This window comes from Rhagoletis pomonella, unplaced genomic scaffold (genome assembly GCF_013731165.1).
Source record: "Rhagoletis pomonella isolate Grant_MI unplaced genomic scaffold, Rhpom_1.0 Rhpom_scaffold_00014, whole genome shotgun sequence".
Classification (NCBI taxonomy): Eukaryota; Metazoa; Arthropoda; class Insecta; order Diptera; family Tephritidae; genus Rhagoletis; species Rhagoletis pomonella.
Genome location: NW_023458568.1, coordinates 20575819 through 20599859, shown reverse-complemented (window position 1 = coordinate 20599859; position 24041 = coordinate 20575819). Strand labels below are relative to the sequence as shown.

Below are 24041 nucleotides of genomic sequence, written 5' to 3'. Positions count from 1 at the left end.
TGTTACCATTTTTTATGAGTACATATACAGTTTTATAGCCCATTCAAGTTTAGTTTAATAATGCGCAAGTTTCAAGTGGCTAAAAATTACCGTTGATTTTTAATAATTTTTTTGCCGAAGGTGTGTAGCGCTGCCACTGAAAATAAGCACTTAAAAGGGGAAAATTATAAATAAAATGGTAAATGGGGTACGAAAAATGTAGGTACTTAGGCGGGTTGGGTACATAAGCGGGGAGGTACTTAAAAGAGAGATTTTCTTCAGAATACATTAAAAAATTTACGGTGCCCAAAGGGAACTTAAGTGGGTTAGGTACTTAAGCGGGGGCGTACTTAAGTGGGTTTCTCTGTAGTTACATATGCAGCTATAAAAATTTATGGGACTAACGAAATTTGTCAAGTTAATGAAATTTATCAAGTTATCGATATTAATTGCATTATCAATATTTATGGAGTTACTGGAATTTATAGAGTTATCGTAATGCATCGAGTTCTTTGAACTTATAGATTTACCGGTATTTATTAATTTACTGAAAATTGTCAATTCATCGAATCGAAGTTTTTGAAATTTTCAAAATATATGAAGTTATCGAAATTTCAAGGTCATATAAGTTTATCAAGTTATCACTGTTTATCGAATTTTATCGTGCTACCAGAGAAATTGGTCGATAGCTTTCCAAAAAAATGGAGCTATTAAAATTAACCGAGTTATCGAAATTCATAGAGGTATCCAAAGTTTATCGAGTTATCGATTTATATGGAGATATATATATTTTGGAATTATCCAAAATTATCAAGACGAAATCGAAATCGAATCGAAATTAGTCGAGATATCGAACTTTGTTAAGTTAAGGGATATTAGTCTTTGGTGAAGGAGATTTTCCGGTAAGTAATTTTGTACTATATATGTAACGACGTGCTCAGTTAGAAAACCTCTCCAAGGGTCTTAAAAAACTAGAAGAACGGTCCAATTTAGAAAGTAACTGGCATTCCTAGTATAAATTAAAATTAATCACAATGTTTAATTTCGCCAAAAACAAACCTTGGAAGGTACATATTTATTTAATAAATATTTTTTTTGTCAAACTTGTTTTCATCCGAAACAGGAACGAAACCGAAACCGAAAAAAATTTTGAAGAACGAAACCAAAACCGAAACCGAAACCGGAACGTTATTTTGAATCGGTTTCATTCCTTGATTTTAAATATTATTAATAAAGTTTTGCTGACTCATGAATAATTGCTTTATTTTACCTTTTTACGCGCCAAATAAATGTAGGTTTGCGACGTTTCTCCAGTGGGGCTATTCTCAAACGAGTTAGCGACAAATATCGCATCGCTATCTCAACCTTGCAGCATCCAGAACATACGTCAGCAACTTGCGATAGCAATCCCTCGAACGACGCACAGTGGGGCAAAAAAAGTTGCTGTGGGCAAATCAACTTTGAGAGCCCAATTATGAAACGATTTCAAGTTTCTTTTTTTTTTCAAAGAAGAGATACTTAGATTTCGCGTCGATCTATCGTGCCGATTTTTTAAAAGAGCTTTACTTTTTTATTTATTTACGTTGAAAAATTAAAGAAAAAAAATGTTTACGTTTGAATACTTCCAATTTTTTGGAAAATATTTGAAATTAATTTCAAATGCCTGCAATTACTTAAAAAAGTATTCATAAACATTTTTCCATAGGATACCATTAATTGAAAAATGTTTTTAATTTTTTATCTAATATATTTTGAAAGCCGTTTTTTTTCTGTTCGAAAAACTCGAGAACAGCTACGTATACCGATATTTTTGAAATTTTGGACATCGACTCTAGATCCTCCGAGGATGATAATACAGGAAAAATAATTTCGATGTATCAAGGGGGCGTGGCACCGCCCACCAAACTGAAGTTTTCACACAAAATATCTCTGGAATTATTCATCGCAGAGTGCTGCAACTTAGTATAGAGGTATATAATATCAACGCCAAAGTCATGGGAAAAAATGGAAGTTATTGAAAAAGGGGGCGTGGCACCTCCCACACAAACTGAATTTCTCACACCACATACACATTCTAATTTGAGAAATTCAGTTTGTATGAGAAGTGCCACGCCCCGTTTTTCAATAACTCCCATTTTTTCCACGAGTTTGGCGTTGATATTATATATCTCTATACTAAGTTGCAGCACTCTACGATGAATACTTCCAGAGATATGTTGTGTGAAAATTTCTGTTTATTTTTTGATTTCAAGTATTTTCCAAAAAAGTGGAAGCATTCAAACGTGAAATTTGTTGTCTTTCATTTTTCAACATAAATAAATAAAAAACCAGAGCTTTTTTAAAAAATCGCCACAGATGACGCGAAATTTAATTATTAATTTTTTTAAAAAAAAGAAACTTAAACTCGGTTCATATTTGGGCTCTCAAAATTCATTTGTCCACAGCAACCTTTTTTGCCCCACTGTGCGACGTCGGGTGGTCTGCTAGTTTATAAGTAAAAATATAATTTGCGAGTGCTTAAAAAACGTACACGGGATGTGAAAAAGCAAATTATTTTATAGTGCATACTTAGATAAAGATTAAATTAGGTGCTCCATCTGGTAAACAAAGCTACCTATCGACCAAAGCAAATTGGAATTTAATTACTGATTAGATTGCCAAGGCATTTACTTACGCGTGCATTTTATTATCTCCATTCATAAATAAGCCTTATCGCATGGCAATACTCCAAATGCTCAGTATGTATTGCATGGGAAACACCTCTCGCTGTTTGAGTATGTAAATAAACTACTGTACTTCTTTACGGATTGTTAGGAGTATTATAAAATGGATATATTTATTCGGTGCCAGGTAATAAGATCAACGGAAATAAGGTCAATTGACTTTATTTCCCACCCTGGTGCGAAATAAAGTCAATTGACATTATTACCTTTTTAAAAATTAAATTAAATTTGCTTAGCTTCGCGGCGGCCCGCGTTAGTCGCCACACCGCGCGCGCCGCGCTCGCGCTCGCGCCCCGCGTACCCCGCGCGACCGGCGCGCACACCACGTCACGCTACGCCGCGGCCCCCCGGCTCCCCTTCCGCGTCTCCCGCCGTGCTGTAACGCAGGTGGATTTACTTTTTGTATACGTTGAAATAAAATTTTTATATATTTTAAACATCGAGGGCTTATATTCAATAATACCCTCTATCTGCACATTTTTCACAAAGATGAGATATTAATATAAAAATCCACCCAAGCTTTAACTGTCATCAGTGATATTAATGCTACCTTATATAACGACAGGTAATAAGTCCCACATGGTTTCTAAAATCACAAATTAGTTTTTGTGCAAATTGCAGATAGAGGGTATTAATGAATTCAAGCCCTCGATATTTCACCTTTTTATATTTGTAAGTTATTGGAAGCAGGGATGCCAACTTGGCTCAAACCGTGCCATTTGTCCCTATTTTACTTCAAATGGCACTTAATTTTTCAATTTGGCATAATTTATTATTTCTCTCTTTGGCACATTCTGGCACTTTTTATACCCGAGCGCACTTGTGCACAAGGGTATTATAACTTTGTTCACATAACGGTTGTTTGTAACAGGCAAAACGAATCGAGATAGATATAGACAAATGTATACATAAATGATCAGAATGAACAGAGAAATCGATTAAGCGGTGACTGTCTGTCCGTCCGTCCGTCCGTCTGTGCACACGATAACTCGAGTAAAAATTGAGATATCTTAACGAAACTTGGTACGTGAACTTCTTTTGGGCGTGGGACGGATGGTATTGAAAATGGGCGAAATCGGATAATAACCACGCCTACCTCCCATATAACGGTAATTTTAAGAAATACGAAAACTGCGATATTTTAGTAACTACTGAAGATAATTCACTAAAAATTGATATTTGCAATGAGTTTTAGACGAAAAATAAGAATATTACAAAATTTTGGCAAATGGGCGTAGCCACGCCCACTTATGGTTACATGTGTATATCTTGGTAACCGCTACACAATTTCTTCCAAACTTGGCACAGTTGTTGGTCCTGGTACAGCATACCAACTTGCCGAAAATTTCTAAAATCGGACAATAACCACGCCCACATCCCATATAACGATAATTTCGAGAAATACAAAACCTGCGATAAATCAGTAAATATTGAAGCAAATTTATTCAAAATTGATGATTGCAACAATTCTTTACCAAGAAATACGTTTATGACAAAATATGATCACATATATGTATATCGGTAACCGTTCTACCAATTTGTACCAAACTCGGTGTGGTTATTGTGCTTGCCACTTAAAAGCAAAACGTTGAAAATTATTGAAATCGGACTAAAATTACGGCCGCTTTTTATATAACGGTAAATTTCAGAAATGCTTGAAACTGCAATATTTCGCACCCCGGCTTATCATGTAGCGGTAGCTTTCGGAAAGGTGGAAAACATATATTTAATACTTGCGCCGGGTATTTAATGTTCGGCTCCGCCCGAACTTAGACTTTCTTACTTGTTTATCCTCAATATGGCACCTCATAACTAAGGATAGTTGGCAGCGCTGATTGGAAGATTTCTGCTGTGTTTTGGGGCAACAACTTGTCTGCAGTAAAAAAGCATATAATTTGTGTTTCAAAAGTGTGTGAAAACCAATAAATTATCTTATATGATCTCGGTTCCACAAATTGCTGGGGGAGACATGAATACAGTGTAAGAAAATTCTTTTTCTATAATTGTTTCCTTATAGAAAGGTTGGTTTCTTTTCCACCCTAGACATTCCGAATTCGTTCAAAATATGCTAATTTAAAACACAGAATTCTTTCAGTGTTCCTCCGGGGGTTTTGGACATGGACTGTTTCATCAATTTAATAGTGTTCGCTTTATTTTTGTGGAAACGAAAAATGTTTTGCAAGTTATGGATCATTTATACACTCTTTCTTCAAATATTTCTCGTATTCCAGCTGTGCGCAGGTGTTTAGTTTTTCGCATCGTGTTTTTACACATTCGTAATCTAAATTTTTTTAATAAAATCAATTGGTGGTAGTTCATGATTGTGTGTGGATTAATATCACAACACTGAGTATTTGGCAATAACCTTTTTCATCTATTAAAAAACAACACTTACGGGGCAATGTTTATTGTAAGAACATTTTTTTCTATGAATCGACATACTTTAAGCATTGTTGACGCTATTTCCATTTGAATGAGGAAATAGCATCAATGACGTTATTTCCAAATTTTTGTTGACTTTATTTCGCTTTTGAAAAGGTAATAATGTCAATTGACTTTATTTCGCACCAGGGTGGGAAATAAAGTCAATTGACCTTATTTCCATTGACCTTATTACCTGTCACCTATTTATTCATACAAATATGTACATCCAAGGGCGTACCCAGGATCAAATGTAGGTGGGCGAGGGCAAAGTAAATATACTTGTTTCTTAAAAACTTTCTAGTTAATATTTTAAGGCCCTTACTTTGTCTGCTTTTGGCAGATACAGAAAAAAAAACCAAAGCTGCGCTGTCTGTTAAGTTAGCAGGTTTTGGCTCTGACAGCAACTTTTTCATTTATGAGTCTTTCTGATGTTAACAGAAAAATTTTCCAAGCTGGAATTAAGCTGAAAAAACTGCATAGTGTGTTTTCCCGGCGAGGCGAGGTGTTTGTACGTGTGTCTGCTGACAGTGAGCCGGTTGCTGTACACAGTAGCGCGGACTTATTCAACACAATTAGTTATAACACATTAAATAATGTCTAACGTATATTGTTCCTCTGCCATTATTCATAATTGTATTATTCTTATTTTTCCCTCCTCTTTGTTTTCAACCTCTGTTAAGTCTGTAAATAACCACCACTTTTCTGTTATTGATTTATTATTTGAAGTTGTATCTCCCTTATGTTATTCGTATGTCGACGGATAAAGAGACACTCAAACAGACGCGGTATTGGAAGTGCGGTACAAGGCGGTACATAACTATACCGCATCTGTTTGAGTGTCCGTTTAATCATTTTCTAGCGTTGACGATAATCATTCGGTACTGGTAAATATTCTTTGTAAGCAAGACAATGGGCTAAATGTTGTACACTTCAATGCTCGTAGTCTTAATAATGAAAAATTAGATTATGTGAGACACTTATTTGAATACTTGTCTGTCGATGTGATTTGTGTCTCTGAGACTTTGATGCAGAACTTCCTGATAGTTTTTATTCCATTCCAAATTACAATTTATATCGTAATGATCGCGTGGGTAAAATAGGCGGCGGGGTAGCTGTGTATAGTAAATTATTTATAAATGCTAAAATTGTAAGTTGCTCGTCTACGTCTGAAGTTGAGTATTTGTCTGTTTTACTGTCTTATGCCAACATTAAAGTACTAGTGTCGAGTGTGTATAATTTCAATAGATATTCTTCTTTTGAACCATTTTTTGGCGACATCTCTCAACGTCTTCTCGACTATGACCATTACGTTATCTGTGGCGATTTTAATGTTAATTTGCTTAAGGCCTGTATGCAGCTCTCAAGAAATCGGTCAAGAAAAATTTGCCATTATTTCGTGTGTGTGTCCAAGGAATTTTGACATTTTTGATACTTCACAGCCTGTTGCCTCACTCTTTCCTCGAGAAATAAAGGAACGGGCATATATTTCTGTTGCAAACCTGGGTTGCCTTGTGCTCTTTTTTCACAAAAAACTTTAGAAACCCGTAGTAAAAAGCGTAACAAATTTCTTAAGAACTGCGTACTGCCTGAAGGAAATTTGACTCAAGAAAATTTCTTAGCCATTTCTTGTACGTCATTTTGTCTGGACTTTTAGCTTTTCTTAAGAACTGCATACAGGCCTTTAAGCATGATTCCTTATCAGCCAGGTTTCTTGACTCTGTTGCTTTTACTGGTATGTCCGTAGTTAACACTGTTGTGCCTACGAGATTTTCTTGTAATAATCGTCCTAGTTTATTAGATATGTTCATTGTCCCTGAATCAACGGGTGTACGTCTGTTTGATCAAATCTCCTTTATTTCTGACCATGACCTTATTTTTTGCAAGTTTGATTTTAAATTAACAAATGTAGTGGATGCAACGACGAAATTCTCTTATCGTGATTATAAGTCAATTGATTATGACGCTTTGTTTACAGAACTAAATAACTTCCATTGGAATCATTGCACAGTGGTCGATCCCATAGGCCAAAAATAAAAAAATGAAAGTCCGAATTTCGTGTCCAAATATGGCATCTCTATTTCTTATAAGAATAAGGTTTTAAAAGCGATTATTGGTTTTGTTTTGCATGCACTCTTCAAGAATATCAGAGTAGAGAGGACACATAACTAGCTGTCAACTTTCTGTGTAAGCATCATAGTTGCGAAGTGCAAATTGAAAAATCTAAAAACAAGCATAAAAACTTTGTAGAAAACCTTAAATCAAAATGAATTTTTTAGTTGAAGGTATAAACTTTATTTTAATTCAGTTTTTGTGTCATTTGCTTGCTTTGTGTATATAAAAATACTAATGTTCCCTTAGTGCCATTATCAGTGTTCAATAGTTCTTAGAATTATATTTTCAGGTAAGGTTTTAATTGTGTTCCCTCCGGGTCCCTTCAATGATTTCTTTTTTAAACATAAGCTAATGTTTTAAGATTCTCAGTTGTTAAAATCAGCTGCATATTTTCGCTTCATATTGTGTAATTTGCGAAAGAGCAGCTCAACCTTGTTGTTTTTGTGAGTGTTTTTGCATATGCATTGTGAAAGTTCTTCGTCGTGCTTGTGTTATGTTCTTTTTTGTTGTTATGCATGTACCGCAATAGGTTTGGTTGTGCTGTTTTCATGTTGTTATTATTATTTTTATTGTTTAATTGCATTATTTTGACTTTTTTTGCGATAGGTACATCTAACCAGTGTGAACTTTCTCGTAAATATATGACCAAAGTTCAAATGCTGAAAGATCAAGGAAAGCTTACGATTTAATTAAAACCCAAATCGAAAATCAGGGATACGCAATTAATGGCCCTGAATTAATAGAACGTTTAGATTATAATATTAAAAGGATATCTGAGTTCTGGAAAAAATGTTACCGTTCAAAGGCAATAGTTCTTGAGAGAGAGAAAAGGTCGAAGATAATAACTTGGAAGACAATAATTTATTTGTTACCTCGTATGTCCCGCTCCAACAAAACCAGGTGAGAACAATTGTAGAAAAGTAATTTGGAAAAATCCCCGACCATCATCCACCAGATTCTGCCGCCCGATTATAATTCAATTTAAAAAAAGAGTCCGCTCAATTGACCGTCGATGAACAGAAATATTTTAGAGACAAAATAGATCATCTGATGCCAACTCAATATAAAACAGCTACAAAAACAATACAAATTAAACATTCCCTGCAGCTTACAATGGTTGATGGAAAAGTTTGTAACGCACTTTCAGAAACTTCATCAGCAAAATGTTACATACGTAGTGCAAAGCCAACTGAAATGAATGATATTAAAACATGTTTGCAAAAAACAGTTCAAAAAGATCGGTATGAATTCGGATTATCTCCCCTGCATGCATACATTCGCTTTTTCGATTACTTTCTGCATGACACATGCATGTTCCTATTAAACAATGGCAAATAAGAACACAAGAAGGAACAGAAAGTTCAGGAAAGAAAATTACATATCCAGTTAGAATTTCGGAAAAAATGGGACTAATTGTGGACAAACCAAACACTGGAGGAAGCGGATCGTCTAATGACGGAAACACAGCCAGAAATATTTTTAAAAATAGTAGATTATCTGCTGAAATAACAGGCCTGGATATAAATTTAATAGATCGGTGTGCAACATTATTACAAGCCTTCTCTTCTGGTTATCGCGTGAATGTTGAACAATTTAGGAAGTACGCGCTTGATACTGCCGAAGAACTCGTTGAAAAATATTCTTGGTATTATCTCCCAGCTACCGTACACAAAATATTAATTCACGCTCCTGACATTATTGAAAACGCTTTAGTTTCAATAAGAGAGCTCTCAGAAGAAGCTCCCGAGTCTAGAAATAAAGACATTAAAAAAATCAGATATCAGCACACACGCAAAGCTTCCCGCATTTTAACCAGTGATGGGCAAAATTGTATTTACTAAGTATTAAGTACTAAGTACAAAAGTATTTAGGTATTTTTAGGAGCTGCTAAATACCCAAGTACTATTTACTTAGGTATTTAGGAGCTGCTAAATACCCAAGTACTATTTACTTAGGTATTTAGGTGGTGCTAAATACTCAAGTAAAAAGTATTTAGGTATTTAGGAGCTATTAGATATTAAAGTAAGAAAAACTTGAGTATTTAGGAGCTGCTAGATACCAAAGTACAAAAAACAAAAGTATTTAGCAGACGCTAAATACTCTGGTCCAAAGTACTCAGGTACCTTGGGGATGCAAAATACTTTCACTAAAGTACCAAGGTATTTAGTCGATGGCTAAATACTTTCAAACTAAATACTGCATAGTTTAGGAGAAATTTAGAGAATTGACACCTCACCTTACACTCACCTCAACTTACTTTACCACAACTCACTTCACCTCTCCTCAAATCAACTCACCACACCTTAATTTGGGATCTATTTCGGGATTTTTGAGATTCTTCAGACTAAATCAGAATTTTCGAGACTATTTCGGGGTTTTCGGGAATATTTCGGGATTTTCGAAGCTATTTCGTAATTCTTTAGGGACTCCCGGAAACTTTGTTTGAGATTTTGGGATTCTCGGAACTAATATCGGGATTTTCTAGAGTACGTCGGGACTATTTACGGATTTTTGGGACTTATTTCGGACTTTCGGGTCTGCTTCGAGTTTTTTGGGACTTTCGAGATTCTCGGAACTAAAATCCGTATTTTGGGGACTAATTTCAGGATTTTTGTGACTTTCGGGATTTTTGGGACTCCGGAACTGTTTTTGGATTTTTGGAACTCATTTTGAATTTTTGGGACTTTCGATACTATTTAGGGATTGTCGGGAGTAATTTCGGTATTTTTGGGACTTCCGGGTCTATTTCCAGATTTTTGGAACTTTCGGGACTATTTCGGGTTTCTCGGGAATAATTTCAGATTTTCGAGTGTATATCCAGATTTTTGGGACTTTTGGGATTAATTTAGGAATTATGGGACTTTCCAAACTATTTAAGGATTTTTGGGACTATCGGGACTATTTCGTAATTGTCGGAACAGATTTCGGTATTTTTGGGACTAATTTTGGATTTTTGGGACTTTCTTCATTCTTGGGATTAATTTAGGACTTTTGGGATTTTGAGAACTAATTCGGGACTTTTGGGACCTATTTCCGGATTTTTGGGACTTTCGGGACTATTTCTCCATTTGTGGACTTTCGGGACCATTTCGAGTTTTTTGGGACTTATTTAGGAATTTTGGTACTTTAAGAACTAATTCAGGATTTTTTAGACGTATTTCGGATATTTGGGACTATTCCGGGATGCTCGGAACTATTTTCGGGATTTTTGGGGCTTTCGGGAGTATATCGATTTTTTTGGGACTAATTTTGGATTTTTGGAACTTTCGGGATCATTTCGGGATTTTCAGTATTTCGAGATTTTTGGAAATAATTTCGGATTTTTGGGACTATTTCTCCATTTGTGGGACTTTCGGGACCATTGCGAGATTTTTGGGAATTATTTAGGAATTTTGGGACTTTGGGAACTAATTCGGGATTTTTGGGACGTATTTCGGATTTTTGGGATTTTTGGGACTTTCGGGACTATTTCGTGTTTCTTGTTTTCAGGGTTTTCAGGAGTATTTCGGGATTTTTTGAACTAATTTCGGATTTTTGGGACTTTCTTCATTCTTGGGATTAATTTAGGACTTTTGGGATTTTGAGAACTAATTCGGGACTTTTGGGACCTATTTCCGGATTTTTGGGACTTTCGGGACTATTTCTCCATTTGTGGACTTTCGGGACAATTTCGAGTTTTTTGGGACTTATTTAGGAATTTTGGTACTTTAAGAACTAGTTCAGGATTTTTGAGACGTATTTCGGATATTTGGGACTATTCCGGGATGCTCGGAACTATTTTCGGGATTTTTGGGGCTTTCGGGAGTATATCGATTTTTTTGGGACAAATTTTGGATTTTTGGAACTTTCGGGATCATTTCGGGATTTTCAGTATTTCGAGATTTTTGGAAATAATTTCGGATTTTTGGGACTTTTGGGACTATTTCTCCATTTGTGGGACTTTCGGGACCATTGCGAGATTTTTGGGAATTATTTAGGAATTTTGGGACTTTGGGAACTAATTCGGGATTTTTGGGACTTATTTCGGATTTTTGGGATTTTTGGGATTTTTGGGACTTTCGGGACTATTTCGTGTTTCTTGGATCTATTTTCGGGATTTTTGGGTCTTTCGGGAGTATATCGATTTTTTTGGGACTAATTTTGGATTTTTGGAACTTTCGCGACCTTTTCGGAATTTTTGGGACCTATTTCCGGATTTTTGGAACTTTCGGGACCATTTCTCCATTTGTGGAACTTTCGGGACCATTGCGAGATTTTTGGGACTTATTTAGGAATTTTGGGACTTTGGGAACTATTTCGGGATTTTTGGGACTTACTTCGGATTTTTGGGACTTTCGGGATGCTCGGAACTATTTTCGGGATTTTTGGGGCTTTCGGGAGTATATCGATTTTTTTGGGACTAATTTTGGATTTTTAGAACTTTCGGGATCATTTCGGGATTTTCAGGAGTATTTCGGGATTTTTTGAAATAATTTCGGATTTTTGGGACCATTTCTCCATTTGTGGGACTTTCGGGACCATTGCGAGATTTTTGGGACTTATTTAGGAATTTTGGGACTTTGGGAACTAATTCGGGATTTTTGGGACTTACTTCGGTTTTTTGGGACTTTCGGGATTATTTCGGGATGCTCGGAACTATTTTCGGGATGTTTGGGGCTTTCGGGAGTATATCGATTTTTTTGGGACTAATTTTGGATTTTCGGGACTATTTCCAGATTTTTGGGACATATTTCGGAATTATGGGGTTTTCAGGATTCTCTGGAATAATTTCAGGATATTTAGGACCTTCGGGAGTATTTCGGGATATCCGGGACTTATTTCGGATATTTGGGACTTTCGGGACTCTTTCGGGATTCTCGGAACTATTTTCGGATTTTTGGGACTAATTTTGGATTTTCGGGACTATTTCCAGATTTTTGGGACCTATTTCGGATTTATGGGGTTTTCGGGATTCTCTGGAATAATTTCGGGACTTTGAGGACCTTCGGGAGTATTTCGGGATATCCGGGACCTATATCGATATGTATTTTGAATGACTTCATAATGATTGTGGAACCAAGGAGCGTTTCCTAGGTTGCATGAGAGTTAGGAAGCGGGGGTGCGCAAATAATGGCTAGCGAACAAATGGTAATTGAAATGCGCGAAATATATGTTTGTCCGTATGTGATGCGAGAATTTAGAGGAACTATGTACTAGATATTAGACTTCAAATTATGTACATACTAGGTTATACCCGCGGGTTTCACCCCGCGCTTTTATGCAAATAAGAAAAATAATTTAATAATGGAATGGCCTTATTCATAAAAAATAAAGTAGGTTTAAAGAGCTTTATAAATTGACGTTTTCATACATTTTTCAATTTATAAACCTTTTATAAAGCTACTTTATTTTCTTTGAATAAGGCCATTCGATTTTATTTCTGTGCCCATTTCGTTATAGCTCGTTGTTTTTTAAGCGAGTTAAGGTATTTAGGCCGTTTAAAACTATGAAATTATAAAATCTCGTCTGCGCGCTAGGCATACGAAAGATATCAATCCCTCTAAGTTTACCTTAAAATGGTTCCAGGTATACGACGCGTAAACATGTAACCTTCTTGGAAGTGCCACGGCGGGTTCTAATATTTCCAACTCAAATTTAGTAACCTGGCCTTGATAAAATACCACTTCTCATTACTGTAGCAAATGCCTCAAGAGAGCTTTAGATTATAAGGCCGAACCCGGCTCTCCCTTTTCCATTAAATGAAATTTTTTCTATCAGTACGGCACTTATAAAATAAACCTCCATAACAAATTTAAAATACTTCCAAAGATTTTCTATCCTTCCAGAGATATGTATTAAGAAATGTTTAGTATGTATGGGAGGAGACATGCCTCCTTTTTAAATAACTCACATTTTTTCCATGAGCAATTGAAACATTTTGTATACACAACTCCATACCAAGTTCCAGTATTTTTCCACAAACACTTCCGGGGATATGTGGCAAGAAAAAGTCAATTTGCACAGAAAGTGCCACGCCCCTTTTTCTTATAACCCTAATCTTCTTTCATGAATTTAGAATTGATTTTACATACCCCAGTACCAAGTGCAGTACTCTACCATGAACACCTCTAGGGATATGCAGTATAAAAGTAAATTTGTACGGGAGGTACCATGCCCCCTTTTCGAATAACGCAAATTTTTCTCCATGAGTATGGAATTATTTTTGTATACACATCTCGGTGCCAAGCTCCCGTCCTCTGCAACAAACACCTCCAGAGATATGCGGCATAGAAAAATCAATATGCATGGGAGTTGCCACATCACCTTTCCCAATAACTCTCATTTTTCTCCATGAGTATGGTATTAGTTTCACATACATACATACATATGTATTTCCATACCAACCTTGAGTACTTTACCCCAAACATTTGAAGGGATATGCATTATGAAGCTTTCAGTCAGTATGGGAGGTGCTACGCCTCTTTTCCAAAAACCTCGATTTTTCTCCGTGAATATGAACATGATTTCACACAGTGTTGGAAAACTGTTAATCTGATTAACGATTAAAATGTTAATCGCGTTTGACGATTAAAATTAATTAGTCGTTATCAACTGTACGATTAATGATAACATTTTTTGAATCGTTAATCGCTGGCTGCGATTACGTTTAATTAATTTAAAACATTAATCGTTAATCCAATTAAAAATAAAATCTGATTAATTTGTCTAGTTTGTCCGAGTTTGAAACCAAACACCAGTTATAATAATTATTTTGTATTTTACGCTTATAAAAACAACATAATATAAAAAAATTATAATTATTGTTATTAGTAATACATAAAATGGGAACTTTTACAAACCTAGTTTTTAAAACGTTTGTTGGTATATATCTTAATGAAAATGCACACCAAATTGCTTAGATGGATAAGGAAACCCGACTTAGCCATACCGGATTAACTTGGTTTGTGTGCACAGGGAAATTCCAGCATAACTTAATTAATCACCAAAACTACTTGATCGAATTACGAGTTAATGATTAAAAATTAATTTTTTAATCGCGGTTACGATTAACTGTTTAGTCAGATTAAAATTAATCATGATTAACTCTAATCAGATTGAATTTAATCGAATTAACTAACTGATTAAAACATCAGTCGAATAATGCCAACTTTGATTCCACATAGATATCACTATACCAAGTGAACTCTCCCACAAATACTTCCAGAGATATGTATGTAATATGAAAATTCCAATTTGTATGGGAGGGGCCTTGAGTTATCGGACTTACTTTCAGTCTAAGACCATCCTTCCGAAATCCGTAGTAAGTGTACTAAATTTCGTTCTGATCGGAAAACCGGTTAAGGAAGTAGCCTGTTTTTCAATCTAGGTCATAAACCATCTTTGAGCAAAATTTTAATTTCAAACAGGTGGCAATTCTTAAAAAAGTAGTCTATTTTCCAGTCTAGGTCATAAGCTATCTGTGTGCAAACTTTCATGCAAATCAGTTCAGTCATTTACGCGTATTATCTTAATTATACTTTCCTAATACGTGATAACTCTTAAAATAGTAGCCTATTTTCCAACATAGGTCATAAGCTATCTCCGTGCGAAATGTGATGCAAATCTGTTCAGTCGTTTCCGCGTATTAATTTAATTAAAACTTTTTTAACAGGTGACAACTCTTCCAAAAAATTAGCCTATTTTCCACTGTAGGTCATAAGCTATCTGCCTGCAAAATTTCATGCAAATCCGTTCAGACTTTTCCACGTATTAATTTAATTAAACTTTTTTAGCAGGTGGTAACTCTTAAAAAAAGTAGCCTATTTTTCAACGTAGCTCATAAGCCATCTGTGTGAAAACTTCCATGCAAATCAGTTGACTCGTTTATGCGTATTAATTAAATTAAACATTTCTAACAGGTGGCAACTCTTAAAAAAAGTAGCCTACTTTCTAACCTAGGTCATAATATATCTGTGTGCAAAATTTCATGCAAATCCGTTTAGTCGTGTCCGCGTATTAATTTATTTAAGCTTTTTTAACAGGTGGCAACTCTTCCAAAAAATTACCCTATTTTTTACTGTAAGTCATAAGCTATCTGCCTTCAAAATTTCATGCAAATCCATTCAGTCGCTTCCGCGTATTAATATAATGAAACTTTTTTAACAGGTGGCAACTCTTAAGAAAAGTTGCCTATTTTCCACTGTAGATCATAAGCTATCTGTGTGCAAATTTTCATGCAAATCCATTCAGTCGTTCCCGCATATTAAATAAATTAAACTTATTTAACAGGTGGCAACTCTTAAAAAATTGCCTATTAACCAATCTGGCCCATAAGCTATCTGCGTACAAAACTTCATGCAAATCCGTTCAGTCGTTTCCGCGTGATGATTTCCCAAACATCCAAACATACAAACTTTCACATTTATAATATTAGTAAGATATTAGTAAGATGTATGTATGTAGTACAACCAAAAATATTAAGTGAGAGTGGGAATGAGTGTGAAGCGCTGGTTATGCTTGCATTGTGCTAGAGCTCATAACATGAGTACTGCCTCTTATCGAATCTGTTTAATGAGCTTTGCATACAAGCGATTATCTGACGCAGCGGATGACAGGGCGTGACAGCGAAGTCTAGAGAATTTTAATTTTTCGATATGTGACATTTTCAAAGAGAGATGCCACTCTCATTGCTCTCATTAGTCTGTTCCAGTACTCATCAGATCTACAGAATTTACTGAAAAGTCGTTCTTGTACATACATACATTGGGGAATATTTATAGTCAAAATAAAGTCGGCTATAAAGTTAGTTGCCGCCATTTCATTGAAAATTAGGCTATGCATACGCATTCTTCAGTTATGTCTGCCTAACTATATCCTGGAGTACTGGAACAGACTAACTGATTACACTGAACAGCTGATTATGGCGGATTATGCGCTCTATGCCGAGTATAATACACCACTGCTTCACATACGCTGCTTCTCTATGCCCTGCACTTACAATGTAAGTAGTTATAACCAGCGCTTAATGCTTGATGTTTAATATTAAGTGTGTGCATGTATGTGTATGCATATGTTTACAATGAGTTTTAGTTTATGAGTACATTGTGAGTGGTTATTAACGAAATTGGTTATTAATGAAATTAGCGTTTTAAATAATATTGTGAGTGATAACTAAATATGATGAGCTAATTAATAGATTTGCAGAGCGTACTATTAGGGTGATCCAACAATGGTATTAATAAATTTAGTGATAAAGAAAGACAACATCTTAATAAAAGAACAAGTCTGAAATGGACAATTTAGATGATATGAGACGTTAAAAAAAATTAAATTCTTAATTTGAATTTGAAAGAGATTTACTGCCGTTTTTACGAAAGAAATTTAAGTGAAACCTTATTTTTTTTGCTATCAGTTTCAATATTAAATTCAAATAAAACAATAATTTCTCACTTACTGCCGGTTTCACCAGCATCTTAAATGGAAAATGATTTTTTATTTTCTGTGAAATTCCATATAAAATTCAAAAAATTAAAATCACCTTTCACTTAAATAGCCCAGCCAGCAAAATCATCGTAAACAAGCTCGTAATTGGATATTTTCTCGAAGAAAAACCGGATTAAAAATCGTTTATGATAGCCGTTTACGACTCTTTTTCGAGCACTTTTTCGCTTTAAATTGTGCATCGCCTACGAACAGTCGTAAACGGATCGAAAAAGCATTCGTATGCGAATATTTTTACGTCCGTTTTTTAATTGTAAACGAGTCTCGTAAACGATTAATTTACGTTAAAAAAGCGTTTTTTTTACACTGCTTTATCTACTGTTTTTGAATGCTAAAAATAAAGGCAATTAATTAATTCAAATTATTGTAGTTCTTTTATTGAATGGAATTATAATTAATAAATATTTATAGTGCCGGATCTAAGTATTGGCATAGAGAATTTTTCGCAATGTATGCAAAGTTTTTTACTTGAATTTCTTTTCGCACATAATTTTTTTTAAATATAGTTAGTACTTTCAAATCAGATTTTTGAGAAAAATTTTTAAGTATGCAGTTTTATATCCCATTATATTTTAGTATAACATAGTGCAAGCTTGAAGTTGCCAGAAAACCGAGTTGATTTTTGGCAATTTTTTCACGCAGTTTCTTCCATGCAAATTATGTGCGACATTTTTTTTTTGTATGGAAGAAACTGCGTATAAGAAATTGTCAAAAAACAAAGAGGTTTTCTAGCTATTCAAGTGTGCACTTTATTATACTAAAATTAAATGGGCTATAAAACTGCATACTTAAAATTTTTCTAAAAATCTGATTTGAAAGTAGAACTTCTTACTAACTATATATTTATAAGAAACAATTAGAGAAGAAATCAGAATAAAAAACTTTGCATTCATGGCGAAAAATTCTCTGTGCCAATATTTTTTTCCGGCACTGTATATGTGAAGATATTTTCAGATAAATAAATATTAACAAACTATCTATTTCCAAATTAACAATTAAATAAGAGGGGTTTAATGTATATTATAAAGTAGCTGAATTTATTTTTTCTTTTTTGCCGATAGGCTGCCAATTTTTTTTGCCGGTCGTGTGCATATTGGAAGTGCTTCTTTGAAACGGAAATAAAAACTTCTTCGTCGGAGTTAAATTTTTGACGAAAAGATCGTCCTTTGCGTTTGCACCAGTCTGCCAATAAATCACATACTTAATAATTTTCTTAAATTAAATATTTAACAAACTACTTACTTATAAAATATTGTGATTGAAGAAAAATTGTCAACAAAACTAAAATTTTTTCTTGTGCTGACAAATTATTACAAGCCTCTTTCTATTATATTTTTTTGTTTTATCGTTTACGAGCTTTTCTCTAACTTTTTGGCGATACGAGAATCCCTCGTAAAACATAATGTTCGTAAAATGTACGTTTTCTTGCTGGCTGGGAGCTTTCATGAAACTGGCTGTTAAAGATTTTGAAAAAGTTCAACCAATACTAATATACAATATTTTTAAATATTGACGAGGGCGAATCTAAAGTTAAATATTTTTGAAACTTGTTTTTTCTATACTTTTTTAATAAAAAGTGTTTTTTGCCCATGCATCGAAGGTATATTTCTATTAATAAATATATGATTTAATCGCAAAATATTTTTTGTATATGCCCTTATTGAACGCTTACGGAGCAGTTCTCGTGCGTTCACAAACACAGTCACCTTTTAACTTTTGCCGACCTCTGATATATAAAGGCAAACAGTTTAGATACAAGAACAATTATAGTGGGAAAGGTATATATGCATGTACCTATGGTGCTCAATTACTATTTTTACTTTTTATGTTAATTTACATGAGCATGCAATAAAAACAAAAATAAAGCTAACCCTCGTTAACATAGCTACCTCTTTGTTTCTCTTTGAGTATAAAACTTTAATATTTTTCCTGTGATCATTCCATCAGCATTAATTAAACGGTCCACATTCATATATATATTTAATTAAAGCCGAACGTGAAAAGACTCAAAGAGAAATATGTAAGTGTTTTAAATTAAAAGAAATTGTAATATTAATTTATATTCTGATGATGAGGCGATGCTTATACGATTTTTTTGTGGTAGCTAAAACTGAATATAGAGTTTATCTGAAGTCATCCCGTCATGTGTTTGACATAACCTAATATTATCTTTTTGTGGATTTTATAATCAATTATTAAGGTAAAATATACCTACATTTTTAGGCCTCAACCACGCCATTTATTAAGCATAGATTCATCACAGGATCAGCCTGCTAAGCTGTGTAACTGTTGAATATACCGCAAGCATGTGCTGAAAAAAAAAATTAGCCATAGGGTATTTAACCTAGAAAATGGCATAATGTAAGAGATATTTTTTAGGAACAGGGGAGAAGAATTAACAAGGTTAAGCCAAGAAGCATTGAAGTCAAAATAAGGCGAAGAGAGAAATGACATCAGTGAAGCCAGAAGACCTTGACGCGATTTGAATTTTAGCCAACAATCTATGAGCGAAGTTGTTGACGAATGCTACTCTCACGCGAAACCAGCGAAACGAAGGAGACTTGAAGAAGATGAGATAATTTCAGTAAATGGCAGCAATCGCTGTGCGTCAACCATTGCCACCACTCATAGTGATGGACAGAAATTCAGTGAGGCAGAAAGAGTGGAAGAACTTCTGCGCGAGTGCTCAAAGCGACCTTATGCGAATGGCCGCTTCTTTAAAATTGTCCCGGAAGAGACCATTTTAAATGGAAAAATAACGGCAATATGCCAATTATGTCCTGGCGAAAAGAAATGTCACGCTTCTTTCAAAGCTCCGTCTAACTTATATAAACATATAAAGGTAATTTTCCAGTCCCTAATATTAAACATTAATGAACCACCTCCAAATATATTATTCCGAAGAAAATACATAAACAAGCAATACCCGAGTATAAAAATGTGAAGGATAATTGTGATCAGAAGTATTTGGATCAACAGTCTGGAAGTAGAAATGTTAATAGCATACAAAAAACATATAACTATATATAACTGGTGCCAGTCTCTCCACAGTTGAAAATTCCTTGTATAGGAAAATGATAAGTGGTAAGTTATAATTCCATTATTTAGGGGGAAAAAAATCTGGAATACAGTGTAGGTATTCACATCTGGCTGGCTATTAGGTTATATTATTCATTTTCTCCAGTGTGTTGATTTCGTATGCATTTATTAAAAAATATATATTCCTATTTAACGGGATAACCCGATAACAGAGTTCGAAATTACACTGAGAATTTCGAATTCGAAATTATTTGAATAAATGAAATAATGATTATTTTTCTCATTTATTTATTTTATTTCTTATATTATGTTCAAATGGGCCCCATTTAACTTGTTAAATGAAAAAGAGCTTTTTGGAAAACACAATCGTCCACATTGAACATTTGGATTTAACTTTGACGGTTGTTTGACTACCAATAAAAATTCAAAAAAAATATTCAAAATCAAGTTTTTGTGTTTCAATTTGTTTTGTGCGAATGTCTGCTTCATGATATTAACGCATACGGATAACTTGGAGACTTCAAAATGTTTAGTTCGTATGCTCTATTTATCTCTGCGTTCGATAAGACCTCTTGGGAAATAACTAATTACGCCTTGGCCTCTTTTTTGGTGGGCAGACATGCATACAATTTTGACATTTTTTTAATAATTTTTAATTTTTAATATTTTTCAGCAAGGTACATTGAACAGGTAGTATCAGTAGAGCAGCTGATTTGATTTATTTTCAAATTATTTGGTCTCGAAAATGTCAAATATTTTTAATTTTTTCTCACAAAAATTCTGAATTGTTAAAATCCATTTGCATGTGAAACCTTTTTCCATACAAAACAAGCGTTTGAATAGCAGCTTTTGGAACGTTCGCCCAACTCAGCAGCACAACCGCTGATTACTGGCCCTTGTAAAGGATGGATCAATGCTTCGAGAAGCAAACAAATTTACTAGGAAAGAAAGTTGCAACAATTTTTATTTTTTCCAATTTCAATTTTTTATTTTTTATAATTTTTTGTATTTTACATGGCACGCTTTGATTTAGAAGAAAAAATTCAGAACAGTTTTTGACACTTTCGATACCAGAAGCAACAACAAAATACACGCAAATGTTGTTTTTGCTCTACTGATACTACCTGTTTAATGTGCCTTGTTTTTCAGAATTTTTTGAACGTTGGCATGTCAAATGAAAGCTTTTGGGTCTTTCTGATTGGTCGGAGCAGAAAGTATTAGTATTTATAGCTCTCAGAGAGCTTTTATCTCTACTAGCACGGGCTCGGTATACTTCCGTTTTTAATATAACTTATCAATTGTCTAAAATTCTCTACCGAAAATAAAATTTTTAGAGATTTATTTGCGAAGCTTTTTTAGTTATCTTTTAAATCCAAGTTTCAAACTTTGTGCAATATTTAAAAAAATTCAACAAACCTTCGTAAAAATGTCGAGCTTTTTAACACTTTTTATAGAACTGCCTTTGAAGGGAAACCAAAAACTAAACCATATGTCAAGGCGTACATTAGGTAGACGAATTATACAGAGACACAGTGCAATTATGGCTGGCTTAAAGCGAGCAATAGCCGAACAGACACACGTTTGTACGACTGCTGATATTTGGAGCAACACCAGTTATCGTTATCTCAGAGTATCTATACATTGGGTGAGTTTTTAACTTTGTTAAAAAGAACTATTGTATCCTGCAGCGGCATTTGTTCTGGATAGATAATAAATGCCCGCTTTTAAGGGTAAGTTCTGTGATGACTTTTTAACACACTTTTATTAGCTTCACCTGTATGTATGATACTTCTTACCTTGACTGAATAACAATAGCTACAATACAGCAGTAAAATAACTTAGCTGTTTAAAATTAAACGCAATTTTATTATTTGTTATGGAGGAATTATAAATAATAATAATAATAAGGGTATTCATCAAACCTTATAAATGCATTGTAAACCGTATAAACTTATAATTGTGTAAACCTTATAAATGAACTGTCAAAATTTGTACGGAAACTCGTTTACATATTTCTGATAAATTTATCCAGCGATTTCACCTAATAAACTTGATAAAATGAAGCCAATGCAACTCTGTCGCAACTCTAGCTATGTTTTCTTGGGCAATAATCTGGATCCGCATACAAATTTTGCACGCAAATTCAACAACAACGATATGATCCTGATAGAAATCCGGTTCAATTATTATCCGTTCTGTTTGTTTTGTTTCACTGATAATTTGGCCGCAAAGTTTACTAGCCGTGACAAATGAATTCATACACAAACAGACATTCTGCCATTGTTTTTTCTAACTTGCTTCAAATAAATAGCCTTTATGTTATATGTATATTTATTTAAACAGATTTTATCTCTATAACCAAACAAAACAAACGACTATTGTCGCATGTGTAAACGAAAAGATAGTGTGGGTCGTTCATGTAACAGAGTACGTGAACTTATAAGATTATCTGCTTGATAAAGTTATCGCTTTAGATGAATACCACTAATAATAATAATGGTATAATTTCCCCATGAATACGATTTCTTGTACGTTAACTGGAAAATCAAAAAAGAATATGTATGTTAAATGTTTCAAAACTTCAAAGAGGAAAAATCTCAGCTGTTAAGAAGATAGAAAGCGACAGAAATGTTCTTTGTTTTTGTAAAATGAGTTACTATCGCTTTGATAACTTCCAATAGTGACGAAGAAGTGACATCGTGGCGATAGGAGATACAATTTTCTTCATTTCTCAATTTGAAGTAAACAAACCAAAATAGCAGGACACAAAAAGCGTTTTTTTTTTTAGTTTTTTAAACTATTATTTATTTATTTTGTAGCCCCGTGTTATTTGTAATGAAACTCGATGATTTCTAGATTGATAACGAGACTTTGGATCAAAAGTCTGCAGCAATTGCTTGTCATCGATTCCCTGGTATCCATTCATATGATCACATTGCCGAGCAGTTGGAAAGTATTCACAATGAATTTGGGTTGGATGCGAATAAAATTGTGGCTACTGTGACGGACAATGCCACTAATTTTGCTAAAGCTTTTCGAGAACTTGGAGTTAATTGGTTTGATACAAGTGAGCAAAGGCAAATGTTTTTTTATCTTAACAAAACTATTATTTTTTATTTTACACCATTGAAGTCAATTTACAATTCCAAAAATGATTTCTTTGACACTTTATGGTAGATAATTATTAACCCATAAAAAACTTCCTAACATTTAATAAAATTTACATTTTTATGATACTGGCTATATTAGTTATCTTTAAAACTAATGAGCTTATTAAGTACTGAGTTTTATACAATTTTATTTCATTTTAGTTGAAGAAGAAGAATATGCGACAACAGATGAGTGCAATATTCAATTAGGAGGGGAATCAGATTCTGATGCTCCAATATCAGATGACGAAGAGGAGCTTTGTGAACCTGAGGAAGGTGGAAAATTATACCCTCATCTTCCAAGGCACTTACGGTGTTCTTCTCACAGCCTTAATTTGATTGCAACGTTGATGTGCAAAAGGCAATAAATGCATCAAAAAAGTAAAAAAATGCATTCTGAAGCAATCAGCAGATGCAACACCCCGTGGAAATTGATGGGTTCTCCGAAGCAAAAGGAGAAAGTTGTTAAAATTATGGGTTACACTCTTCTTCGTCCGACAGTTGTTAGGTGGAATTCCCTGTATGACGCATTGGTCCAATTAACAAGCGAAGAAGAAAAAATACTTTCCTTAATAGACCAATTGTCAATAAAAAACTCTTTGCAAGAAGATGACATGAGGTTTTTATTAGTTTTTCAAAATAAAAATAAATTCTCTATTTCAAGAGTGGAAGATCGTTCTACCTCGGCAGCCGGTCCGAAAACGCCCTATCTCAACAAATATTAATTCAATATATCGGCAGCTAACATAGAGTGTTTTTAAACCAAATTTTGAAATAGGGCGTTTTTCAATCATTTGCTGAGATAGGGCGCTCTTCCACTCTGCCGACAATATGCTTTCCATTTAAATTCAACCGGTATAGCTGCGAGTAAAATAATAGCACTAAAATTCAAAATGAAGCTGCTGCAAACTTATGTTTATTTATTTATTGTTAATAATTTTTTTTTAAAACTTGGGTTGATCTGTATCAGAAACCGCATAAATAAAACTTTCAAAGCTTGCCCAAAGTTCATAAAAATTTAGATTTTTTTAATTAGATTTCTTAGAAAGATTTTGAGTATGCAGTTTTGTAGCCCATTTAATTTGGGTTTAATAAAGTGCATGTTTCAAGTCGCTTAAAATTACCGTTGATTTTT

The 24041-nt window shown here is 34.2% G+C and overlaps 1 protein-coding gene across 1 annotated transcript in view; it reads right to left on the bottom strand.

Annotated features, from left to right (window-relative positions):
- LOC118749306 (proton-coupled amino acid transporter-like protein pathetic) overlaps window positions 1-19009 on the bottom strand; it is a 202769-nt gene extending 183760 nt beyond the window's left edge. The window contains exon 1 of the mRNA XM_036484103.1: window positions 18934-19009. The gene's annotated coding sequence lies outside the window, so the exon portion shown is untranslated. The remainder of the gene's footprint in view (window positions 1-18933) is intronic.
- Window positions 19010-24041: the final 5032 nt, after the last annotated feature.